The 13,812-nt window shown below is 42.5% G+C and overlaps 3 non-coding genes across 3 annotated transcripts; all 3 read left to right on the top strand.

Moving 5' to 3' along the window:
• Window positions 1-1,133: 1,133 nt before the first annotated feature.
• Window positions 1,134-1,207, top strand: TRNAI-AAU (transfer RNA isoleucine (anticodon AAU)). The gene has a single exon. It is a non-coding gene; the product is annotated as a tRNA-Ile (tRNA).
• Window positions 1,208-3,970: 2,763 nt separating this feature from the next.
• TRNAI-AAU (transfer RNA isoleucine (anticodon AAU)) lies at window positions 3,971-4,044 on the top strand. Its single transcript has one exon. It is a non-coding gene; the product is annotated as a tRNA-Ile (tRNA).
• Window positions 4,045-13,436: 9,392 nt separating this feature from the next.
• TRNAI-AAU (transfer RNA isoleucine (anticodon AAU)) lies at window positions 13,437-13,510 on the top strand. Its single transcript has one exon. It is a non-coding gene; the product is annotated as a tRNA-Ile (tRNA).
• Window positions 13,511-13,812: the final 302 nt, after the last annotated feature.

Raw genomic sequence — 13,812 nt, forward strand, 5'->3', positions numbered from 1 at the left:
GAAAAATGTCTGCAGAAGCATTAGATTGATGTAGAATTCCCACCCACAGCTATAGATTTACTATGACAAGTTTGCTGTTTTGTTGGAAGCAGCAGTCCATAAATGGTCACAGGTCAGTACTGCTGTGGGAAATGACCAATGAGATGCATTTAACCTTCTTTGTCGCAGTACTACTTAAATGTGATGCAGGCCACAAGTCAGTTTGAAGATAATTGTAATATTCATGAATTTCCTTCAGATCACATGGAGTTTTTCTTTAGGTTGTTGTGAGGATAAGGGTTTTATGTGTGAATGAGTTAGGCATTTTTTTTCCAAGGGAAAAAGTCTGTCAGCTGGCCGGTTAGCTCAGTTGGTTAGAGCGTGGTTCTAATAACGCCAAGGTCACGGGTTCGATCCCTGTATTGGCCACTTTGTCATTTTGGGAAACATTTCTGCAGAAGCATGAGATTGATGCAGAATTGGCACTCACAGCTTTAGAGTTACTAACACAAGATTGCTGTTTTGTTGGTAGCAGCTGTGCATACATGGTCACGGGTCAGTACTGCTGCGGGACATAACCAATGTTGTGTTGAGGATAAGGGTTGTATTTGTGAATGAGTTAGGCATTTTCTTTCAAGGGAAGAAAACTACCCCCTGCAACTGGCCTCCCTCCTATGCTCCAGTCAGAAGGCATACTTTTTCTGACTGAGCATGGTGCTAATCACGGCAAGTTAGCGAATTTGATCCCAGTATTGGCCACTTTGTCAATTTGGGAAATATTTCTGCAGAAGCATGAGATTGATGCAGAATTCCCACCCACAGCTTTAGATTTACTATGACTAGTTTGCTGTTTTGTTGGAAGCAGCAGTCCATAAATGGTCACAGGTCAGTACTGCTGTGGGAAATGACCAATGAGATGCATTTAACCTTCTTTGTCCCAGGTCTACTTAAATGTGATGCAGGCTACAAGTCAGTTTGAAGATAATTGTCATATTCGTGAATTTCCTTCAGATCACATGTAGTTTTTCTTTAGGTTGTTGTGAGGATAAGGGTTTTATGTGTGAATGAGTTAGGCATTTTTTTCCAAGGGAAGAAAAAATCCCCCTGCAACTGGCCTCCCTCTTATGCTCCAGTCAGAAATATGCCTCTCAGCTGGCCGGTTAGCTCAGTTGGTTAGAGCGTGGTGCTAATGACGCCAAGGTCACGGGTTCGATCCCCGTATTGGCCACTTTGTCATTTTGGGAAATATATCTGCAGAAGGATGAGATTGATGCAGAATTGGCACTCACAGCTTTAGAGTTACTAACACAAGATTGCTGTTTTGTTGGTAGCAGCTGTGCATACATGGTCACGGGTCAGTACTGCTGCGGACATAACCAATGTTGTTGTGAGGATAAGGGTTGTATTTGTAAATGAGTAAGGCATTTTCTTTCAAGGGAAGAAAACTCCCCCATGCAACTGGCCTCCCTCCTATGCTCCAGTCCGAAGGCATACTTTTTCTGACTGAGCATGGTGCTAATCACGCCAAGTTAGCGAATTTGATCTCAGTATTGGCCACTTTGTCAATTTGGGAAAAATTTCTGCAGAAGCATTAGATTGATGCAGAATTCCCACCCACAGCTTTAGATTTACTATGACAAGTTTGCTGTTTTGTTGGAAGCAGCAGTCCATAAATGGTCACAGGTCAGTAATGCTGTGGGAAATGACCAATGAGATGCATTTAACCTTCTTTGTCCCAGTTCTACTTAAATGTGATGCAGGCCACAAGTCAGTTTGAAGATAATTGTAATATTCATGAATTTCCTTCAGATCAGATGTAGTTTTTCTTTAGGTTGTTGTGAGGATAAAGGTTGTAAGTGTGAATGAGTTAGGCATTTTTTTTCCAAGGGAAGAAAAAATCCCCACACAACTGGCCTCCCTCTTATGCTCCAGTCAGAAACCCTCTTCTCAGCTGTCCGGTTAGCTCAGTTGGTTAGAGCGTGGTGCTAATAACGCCAAGGTCACGGGTTCGATCCCTGTATTTGCCCCTTTGTCATTTTGGGAAATATTTCTGCAGAAGCATGAGATTGATGCAGAATTGGCACTCACAGCTTTAGAGTTACTAACAGAAGATTGCTGTTTTGTTGGAAGCAGCTGTGCATACATGGTCACGGGTCAGTACTGCTGCGGGACATAACCAATGTTGTTGTGAGGATAAGGGTTGTATTTGTGAATGAGTTAGGCATTTTCTTTCAAGGGAAGAAAACTCCCCCCTGCAACTGGCCTCCCTCCTATGCTCCAGTCAGAAGACGTACTTTTTCTGACTGAGCATGGTGCTAATAACGCCAAGTTAGCGTATTTGATCCCTGTATTGGCCACTTTGTCAATTTGGGAAAAATGTCTGCAGAAGCATTAGATTGATGCAGAATTCCCACCCACAGCTTTAGATTTACTATGACAAGTTTGCTGTTTTGTTGGAAGCAGCAGTCCATAAATGGTCACAGGTCAGTACTGCTGTGCGAAATGACCAATGAGATGCATTTAACCTTCTTTGTCGCAGTTCTACTTAAATGTGACGCAGGCCACAAGTCAGTTTGAAGATAATTGTAATATTCATGAATTTCCTTCAGATCACATGGAGTTTTTCTTTAGGTTGTTGTGAGTATAAGGGTTGTATGTGTGAATGAGTTAGGCTTTTTTTTCCAAAGGAAGAAAACATCCCCCTACAACTGGCCTCCTGCTCATTCTTGAGTCAGAAACCAAACTCTCAGCTGGCTCTTTAGTTCAGTTGGTTAAAGCGTGGTGCTAATAATGCCAAGGTCATGGGTTCGATCCCTGTATTGGTCACTTTTTCATCTTGGGAAATATTTCTGCAGAAGCATGAGATTGATGCAGAATTGGCACTCTCAGCTTTAGAGTTACTAACACAAGATTGCTGTTTTGTTGGAAGCAGCTGTGCATACATGGTCACGGTTCAGTACTGCTGCGGGACATAACCAATGTTGTTGTGAGGATAAGGGTTGTATTTGTGAATGAGTTAGGCATTTTCTTTCAAGGGAAGAAAACCCCCCCCCTGCAACTGGCCTCCCTCCTATGCTCCAGTCAGAAGGCATACTTTTTCTGACTAAGCATGGTGCTAATAACGCCAAGTTAGCGTATTTGATCCCTGTATTGGCTACTTTGTCAATTTGGGAAAAATGTCTGCAGAAGCATTAGATTGATGCAGATTTCCCACCCACAGCTTTAGATTTACTATGACAAGTTTACTGTTTTGTTGGAAGCAGCAGTCCATAAATGGTCACAGGTCAGTACTGCTGTGGGACGTCCAATGAGATGCATTTAACCTTCTTTGTCACAGTTCTACTTAAATGTGATGCAGGCCACAAGTCAGTTTGAAGATAATTGTAATATTCATGAATTTCCTTCAGATCACATGTAGTTTTCCTTTAGGTTGTTGTGAGGATAAGGGTTGTATTTATCAATGAGTTAGGCATTTTTTTTCCAAGGGAAGAAAAAATCCCCCTGCAACTGGCCTCCCTCTTATGCTCCAGTCACTTTTTCTGACTGAGCATGGTGCTAATCACGCCAAGTTAGCGAATTTGATCCCAGTATTGGCCACTTTGTCAATTTGGGAAATATTTCTGCAGAAGCATGAGATTGATGCAGAATTCCCACCCACAGCTTTAGATTTACTATGACTAGTTTGCTGTTTTGTTTCAAGCAGCAGTCCATAAATGGTCACGGGTCAGTACTGCTGCGGGACGTCCAATGAGATGCATTTAACCTTCTTTGTCACAGTTCTACTTAAATGTGATGCAGGCCACAAGTCAGTTTGAAGATAATTGTCATATTCATGAATTTCCTTCAGATCACATGTAGTTTTCCTTTAGGTTGTTGTGAGGATAAGGGTTGTATTTGTGAATGAGTTAGGCATTTTTTTTCCAAGGGAAGAAAAAATCCCCCTGCAACTGGCCTCCCTCTTATGCTCCAGTCAGAAACACGGCTCTCAGCTGGCCGGTTAGCTCAGTTGGTTAGAGCGTGGTGCTAATAACGCCAAGGTCATAGGTTCGATCCCTGTATTGGCCACTTTGACATTTTGGGAAATATTTCTGCAGAAGCATGAGATTGATGCAGAATTGGCACCCACAGCATTAGAATTACTAACACAAGATTGCTGTTTTGTTGGAAGCAGCTGTGCATACATGGTCACGGGTCAGTACTGCTGCGGGACACAACCAATGTTGTTGTGAGGATAAGGGTTGTATTTGTGAATGAGTTAGGCATTTTCTTTCAAGGGAAGTAAACTCCCCCCGCAACTGGCCTCCCTACTATGCTCCAGTCAGAAGGCATACTTTTTCTGACTGAGCATGGTGCTAATCACGCCAAGTTAGCGAATTTGATCCCAGCATTGGCCACTTTGTCAATTTGGGAAATATTTCTGCAGAAGCATGAGATTGATGCAGAATTCCCACCCACAGCTTTAGATTTACTATGACTAGTTTGCTGTTTTGTTTCAAGCAGCAGTCCATAAATGGTCACGGGTCAGTACTGCTGCGGCACTTCCAATGAGATGCATTTAACCTTCTTTATCACAGTTCTACTTAAATGTGATGCAGGCCACAAGTCAGTTTGAAGATAATTGTAATATTCATGAATTTCCTTCAGATCACATGTAGTTTTCCTTTAGGTTGTTGTGAGGATAAGGGTTGTATTTGTGAATGAGTTAGGCATTTTTTTTCCAAGGGAAGAAAAAATCCCCCTGCAACTGGCCTCCCTCTTATGCTCCAGTCAGAAACACGGCTCTCAGTTGGCCGGTTAGCTCAGTTGGTTAGAGCGTGGTGCTAATAACGCCAAGGTTGGCCACTTTGTCATCTTGGGAAATATTTCTGCAGAAGCATGAGATTGATGCAGAATTGGCACCCACAGCATGAGAATTACTAACACAAGATTGCTGTTTTGTTGGTAGCAGCTGTGCATACATGGTCACGGGTCAGTACTGCTGCGGGACATAACCAATGTTGTTGTGAGGATAAGGGTTGTATTTGTGAATGGGTTAGGCATTTTCTTTCAAGGGAAGAAAACTCCCCCCTGCAACTGGCCTCCCTCCTATGCTCCAGTCAGAAGGCATACTTTTTCTGACTGAGCATGGTGCTAATCACGCCAAGTTAGCGAATTTGATCCCAGTATTGGCCACTTTGTCAATTTGGGAAATATTTCTGCAGAAGCATGACATTGATGCAGAATTCCCACCCACAGCTTTAGATTTACTATGACTAGTTTGCTGTTTTGTTTCAAGCAGCAGTCCATAAATTGTCACGGGTCAGTACTGCTGCGGGATTTCCAATGAGATGCATTTAACCTTCTTTGTCCCAGTTCTACTTAAATGTGATGCAGGCCACATGTCAGTTTGAAGATAATTGTAATATTCATGAATTTCCTTCAGATCACATGTAGTTTTTCTTTAGGTTGTTGTGAGGATAAGGGTTGTATGTGTGAATGAGTTAGGCATTTTTTTTCCAAGGGAAGAAAAAATCCCCATGCAACTGGCCTCCCTCTTCTGCTCCAGTCAGAAAAGCGACTCTCTGCTGGCTGGTTAGCTCAGTTTGTTAGAGCATGGTGCTAATAACACCAAGGTCAAGGGTTCAATCCCCGTATTGGCCACTTTGTCATTTTGGGAAATATTTCTGCAGAAGCATGAGATTGATGCAGAATTGGCATTCACAGCTATAGAGTTACTAAAACAAGATTGCTGTTTTGTTGGAAGCAGCAGTGCATACATGGTCACGGCCCAGTACTGCTGCGGGACATAACCAATGTTGTTGTGAAGATAAGGGTTGTATTTGTGAATGAGTTAGGCATTTTCTTTCAAGGGAAGAAAACTCCCCCCTGCAACTGGCCTCCCTCCTATGCTCCAGTCAGAAGGCATACTTTTTCTGACTGAGCATGGTGCTAATCACGCCAAGTTAGCGAATTTGATCCCAGTATTGGCCACTTTGTCAATTTGGGAAAAATGTCTGCAGAAGCATTAGATTCATGCAGAATTCCCACCCACAGCTTTAGATTTACTATGACAAGTTTGCTGTTTTGTTGGAAGCAGCAGTCCATAAATGGTCACAGGTCAGTACTGCTGTGGGAAATGACCAATGAGATGCATTTAACCTTCTTTGTCCCAGTTCTACTTAAATGTGGTGCAGGCTACAAGTCAGTTTGAAGATAATTGTCATATTCATGAATTTCCTTCAGATCACATGTAGTTTTTCTTTAGGTTGTTGTGAGGATAAGGGTTTTATGTGTGAATGAGTTAGGCATTTTTTTTTCAAGGGAAGAAAAAATCCCCCTGCAACTGGCCTCCCTCTTATGCTCCAGTCAGAAACAGGACTCTCAGCTGGCCGGTTAGAGTGTGAACGCCAAGGTCACTGGTTCGATCCCAGTATTGGCCACTTTGTCATTTTGGGAAATATTTCTGCAGAAGCATGAGATTGATGCAGAATTGGCACGCACAGCTTTAGAGTTACTAACACAACATTGCTGTTTTGTTGGAAGCAGCTGTGCATACATGGTCACGGGTCAGTACTGCTGCGGGACATAACCAATGTTGTTGTGAGGATAAGGGTTGTATTTGTGAATGAGTTAGGCATTTTCTTTCAAGGGAAGAAAACTCCCCCCTGCAACTGGCCTGCCTCCTATGCTCCAGTCAGAAGACGTACTTTTTCTGACTGAGCATGGTGCTAATAACGCCAAGTTAGCGTATTTGATCCCTGTATTGGCCACTTTGACAATTTGGGAAAAATGTCTGCAGAAGCATTAGATTGACGCAGAATTCCCACCCACAGCTTTAGATTTACTATGACAAGTTTGCTGTTTTGTTGGAAGCAGCAGTCCATAAATGGTCACAGGTCAGTACTGCTGTGCGAAATGACCAATGAGATGCATTTAACCTTCTTTGTCGCAGTACTACTTAAATGTGACGCAGGCCACAAGTCAGTTTGAAGATAATTGTAAAATTTATGAATTTCCTTCAGATCACATGTAGTTTCTCTTTAGGTTGTTGTGAGGATAAGGGTTGTATGTATGAATGAGTTAGGCATTTTTTTTCCAAGGGAAGAAAAAATCCCCCTGCAACTGGCCTCCCTTTATGCTCCAGTCAGAAGGCATACTTTTTCTGACTGAGCATGGTGCTAATCACGCCAAGTTAGCGAATTTGATCCCAGTATTGGCCACTTTGTCAATTTGGGAAATATTTCTGCAGAAGCATTAGATTGATGCAGAATTCCCACCCACAGCTTTAGATTTACTATGAGTAGTTTGCTGTTTTGTTTCAAGCAGCAGTCCATAAATGGTCACGGGTAGGTACTGCTGCGGGACTTCCAATGAGATGCATTTAACCTTCTTTGTCCCAGTTCTACTTAAATGTGATGCAGGCCACAAGTCAGTTTGAAGATAATTGTAATATTCATGAATTTCCTTCAGATCACATGTAGTTTTTCTTTAGGTTATTGTGAGGATAAGGGTTGTATGTGTGAATGAGTTAGGCATTTTTTTTCCAAGGGAAGAAAAAATCCCCCTGCAACTGGCCTCTCTCTTATGCTCCAGTCAGAAACACGCCTCTCAGCTGGCCGGTTAGCTCAGTTGGTTAGAGCATGGTGCTAATAACGCCAAGGTTGGCCACTTTGTCATCTTGGGAAATATTTCTGCAGAAGCATGAGATTGATGCAGAATTGGCACTCACAGCTTTAGAGTTACTAACACAAGATTGCTGTTTGTTGGAAGCAGCTGTGCATACATGGTCACGGGTCAGTACTGCTGCGGGACATAGCCAATGTTGTTGTGAGGATAAGGGTTGTATTTGTGAATGAGTTAGGCATTTTCTTTCAAGGGAAGAAAACTCCACCCTTCACCTGGCCTCCCACCTATGCTCCAGTCAGAAGGCATACCTTTTCTGACTGAGCATGGTGCTAATCACGCCAAGTTAGCGAATTTGATCCCAGTATTGGCCACTTTGTCAATTTGGGAAATATTTCTGCAGAAGCATTAGATTGATGCAGAATTCCCACCCACAGCTTTAGATTTACTACGACAAGTTTGCTGTTTTGTTGGAAGCAGCAGTCCATAAATGGTCACAGGTCAGTACTGCTGTGGGAAATGACCAATGAGATGCATTTAACCCTCTTTGTCCCAGTTCTACTTAAATGTGATGCAGGCTACAAGTCAGTTTGAAGATAATTGTCATATTCATGAATTTCCTTCAGATCACATGTAGTTTTTCTTTAGGTTGTTGTGAGGATAAGGGTTTTATGTGTGAATGAGTTAGGCATTTTTTTTCCAAGGGAAAAAGACTTTCAGCTGGCCGGTTAGCTCAGTTGGTTAGAGCGTGGTGCTAATAAAGCCAAGGTCATGGGTTGGATCCTCGTATTGGCCACTTTGTCATTTTGGGAAATATTTCTGCAGAAGCATGAGATTGATGCAGAATTGGCACTCACAGCTTTAGAGTTACTAACACAAGTTTGCTGTTTTGTTGGAAGCAGCTGTGCATACATGGTCACGGGTCAGTACTGCTGCGGGACATAACCAATGTTGTTGTGAGGATAAGGGTTGTATTTGCGAATGAGTTAGGCATTTTCTTTCAAGGGAAGAAAACTCCCCCCTGCAACTGGCCTCCCTCCTATGCTCCAGTCAGATGACGTACTTTTTCTGACTGAGCATGGTGGTAATAACGCCAAGTTAGCGTATTTGATCCCTGTATTGGCCACTTTGTCAATTTGGGAAAAATGTCTGCAGAAGCATTAGATTGATGCAGAATTCCCACCCACAGCTTTAGATTTACTATGACAAGTTTGCTGTTTTGTTGGAAGCAGCAGTCCATAAATGGTCACAGGTCAGTACTGCTGTGGGAAATGACCAATGAGATGCATTTAACCTTCTTTGTCCCAGTTCTACTTAAATGTGGTGCAGGCTACAAGTCAATTTGAAGATAATTGTCATATTCATGAATTTCGTTCAGATCACATGTAGTTTTTCTTTAGGTTGTTGTGAGGATAAGGGTTTTATGTGTGAATGAGTTAGGCATTTTTTTTTCAGGGGAAGAAAAAATCCCCCTGCAACTGGCCTCCCTCTTATGCTCCAGTCAGAAACAGGACTCTCAGCTGGCCGGTTAGAGTGTGAACGCCAAGGTCACTGGTTCGATCCCCGTATTGGCCACTTTGTCATTTTGGGAAATATTTCTGCAGAAGCATGAGATTGATGCAGAATTGGCACGCACAGCTTTAGAGTTACTAACACAAGATTGCTGTTTTGTTGGAAGCAGCTGTGCATACATGGTCACGGGTCAGTACTGCTGCGGGACATAACCAATGTTGTTGTGAGGATAAGGGTTGTATTTGTGAATGAGTTAGGCATTTTCTTTCAAGGGAAGAAAACTCCCCCCTGCAACTGGCCTGCCTCCTATGCTCCAGTCAGAAGACGTACTTTTTCTGACTGAGCATGGTGCTAATAACGCCAAGTTAGCGTATTTGATCCCTGTATTGGCCACTTTGACAATTTGGGAAAAATGTCTGCAGAAGCATTAGATTGACGCAGAATTCCCACCCACAGCTTTAGATTTACTATGACAAGTTTGCTGTTTTGTTGGAAGCAGCAGTCCATAAATGGTCACAGGTCAGTACTGCTGTGCGAAATGACCAATGAGATGCATTTAACCTTCTTTGTCGCAGTACTACTTAAATGTGACGCAGGCCACAAGTCAGTTTGAAGATAATTGTAAAATTCATGAATTTCCTTCAGATCACATGTAGTTTTTCTTTAGGTTGTTGTGAGGATAAGGGTTGTATGTATGAATGAGTTAGGCATTTTTTTTCCAAGGGAAGAAAAAATCCCCCTGCAACTGGCCTCCCTTTATGCTCCAGTCAGAAGGCATACTTTTTCTGACTGAGCATGGTGCTAATCACGCCAAGTTAGCGAATTTGATCCCAGTATTGGCCACTTTATCAATTTGGGAAATATTTCTGCAGAAGCATTAGATTGATGCAGAATTCCCACCCACAGCTTTAGATTTACTATGAGTAGTTTGCTGTTTTGTTTCAAGCAGCAGTCCATAAATGGTCACGGGTCAGTACTGCTGCGGGACTTCCAATGAGATGCATTTAACCTTCTTTGTCCCAGTTCTACTTAAATGTGATGCAGGCCACAAGTCAGTTTGAAGATAATTGTAATATTCATGAATTTCCTTCAGATCACATGTAGTTTTTCTTTAGGTTATTGTGAGGATAAGGGTTGTATGTGTGAATGAGTTAGGCATTTTTTTTCCAAGGGAAGAAAAAATCCCCCTGCAACTGGCCTCTCTCTTATGCTCCAGTCAGAAACACGCCTCTCAGCTGGCCGGTTAGCTCAGTTGGTTAGAGCATGGTGCTAATAACGCCAAGGTTGGCCACTTTGTCATCTTGGGAAATATTTCTGCAGAAGCATGAGATTGATGCAGAATTGGCACTCACAGCTTTAGAGTTACTAACACAAGATTGCTTTTGTTGGAAGCAGCTGTGCATACATGGTCACGGGTCAGTACTGCTGCGGGACATAGCCAATGTTGTTGTGAGGATAAGGGTTGTATTTGTGAATGAGTTAGGCATTTTCTTTCAAGGGAAGAAAACTCCACCCTTCACCTGGCCTCCCACCTATGCTCCAGTCAGAAGGCATACTTTTTCTGACTGAGCATGGTGCTAATCACGCCAAGTTAGCGAATTTGATCCCAGTATTGGCCACTTTGTCAATTTGGGAAATATTTCTGCAGAAGCATTAGATTGATGCAGAATTCCCACCCACAGCTTTAGATTTACTACGACAAGTTTGCTGTTTTGTTGGAAGCAGCAGTCCATAAATGGTCACAGGTCAGTACTGCTGTGGGAAATGACCAATGAGATGCATTTAACCCTCTTTGTCCCAGTTCTACTTAAATGTGATGCAGGCTACAAGTCAGTTTGAAGATAATTGTCATATTCATGAATTTCCTTCAGATCACATGTAGTTTTTCTTTAGGTTGTTGTGAGGATAAGGGTTTTATGTGTGAATGAGTTAGGCATTTTTTTTCCAAGGGAAAAAGACTTTCAGCTGGCTGGTTAGCTCAGTTGGTTAGAGCGTGGTGCTAATAAAGCCAAGGTCTTCGGTTCGATCCCCGTATTGGCCACTTTGTCATTTTGGGAAATATTTCTGCAGAAGCATGAGATTGATGCAGAATTGGCACTCACAGCTTTAGAGTTACTAACACAAGTTTGCTGTTTTGTTGGAAGCAGCTGTGCATACATGGTCACAGGTCAGTACTGCTGCGGGACATAACCAATGTTGTTGTGAGGATAAGGGTTGTTTTTGCGAATGAGTTAGGCATTTTCTTTCAAGGGAAGAAAACTCCCCCCTGCAACTGGCCTCCCTCCTATGCTCCAGTCAGATGACGTACTTTTTCTGACTGAGCATGGTGGTAATAACGCCAAGTTAGCGTATTTGATCCCTGTATTGGCCACTTTGTCAATTTGGGAAAAATGTCTGCAGAAGCATTAGATTGATGCAGAATTCCCACCCACAGCTTTAGATTTACTATGACAAGTTTGCTGTTTTGTTGGAAGCAGCAGTCCATAAATGGTCACAGGTCAGTACTGCTGTGGGAAATGACCAATGAGATGCATTTAACCTTCTTTGTCCCAGTTCTACTTAAATGTGATGCAGGCTACAAGTCAGTTTGAAGATAATTGTCATATTCATGAATTTCCTTCAGATCACATGTAGTTTTTCTTTAGGTTGTTGTGAGGATAAGGGTTTTATGTGTGAATGAGTTAGGCATTTTTTTTCCAAGGGAAGAAAACCTCCCCCTACAACTGGCCTCCTGCTTATGCTTGAGTTTGAAACAAAACTCTTAGCTGGCTGTTTAGCTTCGTTGGTTAGAGCGTGGTGCTAATAATGCCAAGGTCACGGGTCCCTGTATTGGCTTCCTTGTCATTTTGGGAAATATTTCTGCAGAAGCATGAGATTGATGCAGAATTGGAACTCACAACTTTAGAGTTACTAACACAAGATTGCTGTTTTGTTGGAAGCAGCTGTGCATACATGGTCACGGGTCAGTACTGCTTTGGGACATAACCAATGTTGTTGTGAGGATAAGGGTTGTATTTGTGAATGAGTTAGGCATTTTCTTTAAGGGAAGAAAACTCCCCCCTGCAACTGGCCTCCCTCCTATGCTCCAGTCAGAAGGCATACTTTTTCTGACTGAGCATGGTGCTAATCACGCCAAGTTAGCGAATTTGATCCCAGTATTGGCCACTTTGTCAATTTGGGAAATATTTCTACAGAAGCATGAGATTGATGCAGAATTCCCACCCACAGCTCTAGATTTACTATGACTAGTTTGCTGTTTTGTTTCAAGCAGCAGTCCATAAATGGTCACGGGTCAGTACTGCTGCAGGACTTCCAATGAGATGCATTTAACCTTCTTTGTCACAGTTCTACTTAAATGTGATGCAGGCCACAAGTCAGTTTGAAGATAATTGTAATATTCATGAATTTCCTTCAGATCACATGTAGTTTTTCTTTAGGTTGTTGTGAGGATACGGGTTGTATGTGTGAATGAGTTAGGCATTTTTTTTCCAAGGGAAGAAAAAATCCCCCTGCAACTGCTCCAGTCAGAAATGTGACTCTCAGCTGGCCGGTTAGCTCAATTGGTTAGAGCATGTTGCTAATAAGGGCAAGGTTACGGGTTCGATCCCCGTATTGGCCACTTTGTCATTTTGGGAAATATTTCTGCAGAAGCATGAGATTGATGCAGAATTGGCACTGACAGCTTTAGAGTTACTAACACAAGATTGCTGTTTTGTTGGAAGCAGCTGTGCATACATGGTCACGGGTCAGTACTGCTGCGGGACATAACCAATGTTGTTGTGAGGATAAGGGTTGTATTTGTGAATGAGTTAGGCATTTTCGTTCAAGGGAAGAAAACTCCTCCCTGCAACTGGCCTCCCTCCTATGCTCCAGTCAGAAGGCATACTTTTTCTGACTGAGCATGGTGCTAATCACGCCAAGTTAGCGAATTTGATCCCAGTATTGGCCACTTTGTCAATTTGGGAAATATTTCTGCATAAGCATGAGATTGATGCAGAATTCCCACCCACAGCTTTAGATTTACTATGACTAGTTTGCTGTTCTGTTTCAAGCAGCAGTCCATAAATCGTCACGGGTCAATACTGCTGCGGGATTTCCAATGAGATGCATTTAACCTTCTTTGTCCCAGTTCTACTTAAATGTGATGCAGGCCACAAGTCAATTTGAAGATAATTGTAATATTCATGAATTTCCTTCAGATCACATGTAGTTTTTCTTTAGGTTGTTGTGAGGATAAGGGTTGTATGTGTGAATGAGTTAGGCATTTTTTTTCCAAGGGAAGAAAAAATCCCCCTGCAACTGGCCTCCCTCTTATGCTCCAGTCAGAAATATTCCTCTCAGCTGGCCGGTTAGCTCAGTTGGTTAGAGCGTGGTGCTAATAACGCCAAGGTCACGGGTTCGATCCCTGTATTGGCCACTTTGTCATTTTGGGAAATATTTCTGCAGATGGATGAGATTGATGCAGAATTGACACTCACAGCTTTAGAGTTACTAACACAAGATTGCTGTTTTGTTGGAAGCAGCTGTGCATACATAGTCACAGGTCAGTACTGCTGCGGACATAACCAATGTTGTTGTGAGGATAAGGGTTGTATTTGTGAATGAGTTAGGTATTTTCTTTCAAGGGAAGAAAACTCCCCCCTGCAACTGGCCTCCCTCCTATGCTCCAGTCAGAAGGCATACTTTTTCTGACTGAGCATGGTGCTAATCACGCCAAGT

Source organism: Ambystoma mexicanum, chromosome 1p (genome assembly GCF_040938575.1).
Source record: "Ambystoma mexicanum isolate Mex_15411 chromosome 1p, UKY_AmexF1_1, whole genome shotgun sequence".
NCBI classification, from domain to species: domain Eukaryota; kingdom Metazoa; phylum Chordata; class Amphibia; order Caudata; family Ambystomatidae; genus Ambystoma; species Ambystoma mexicanum.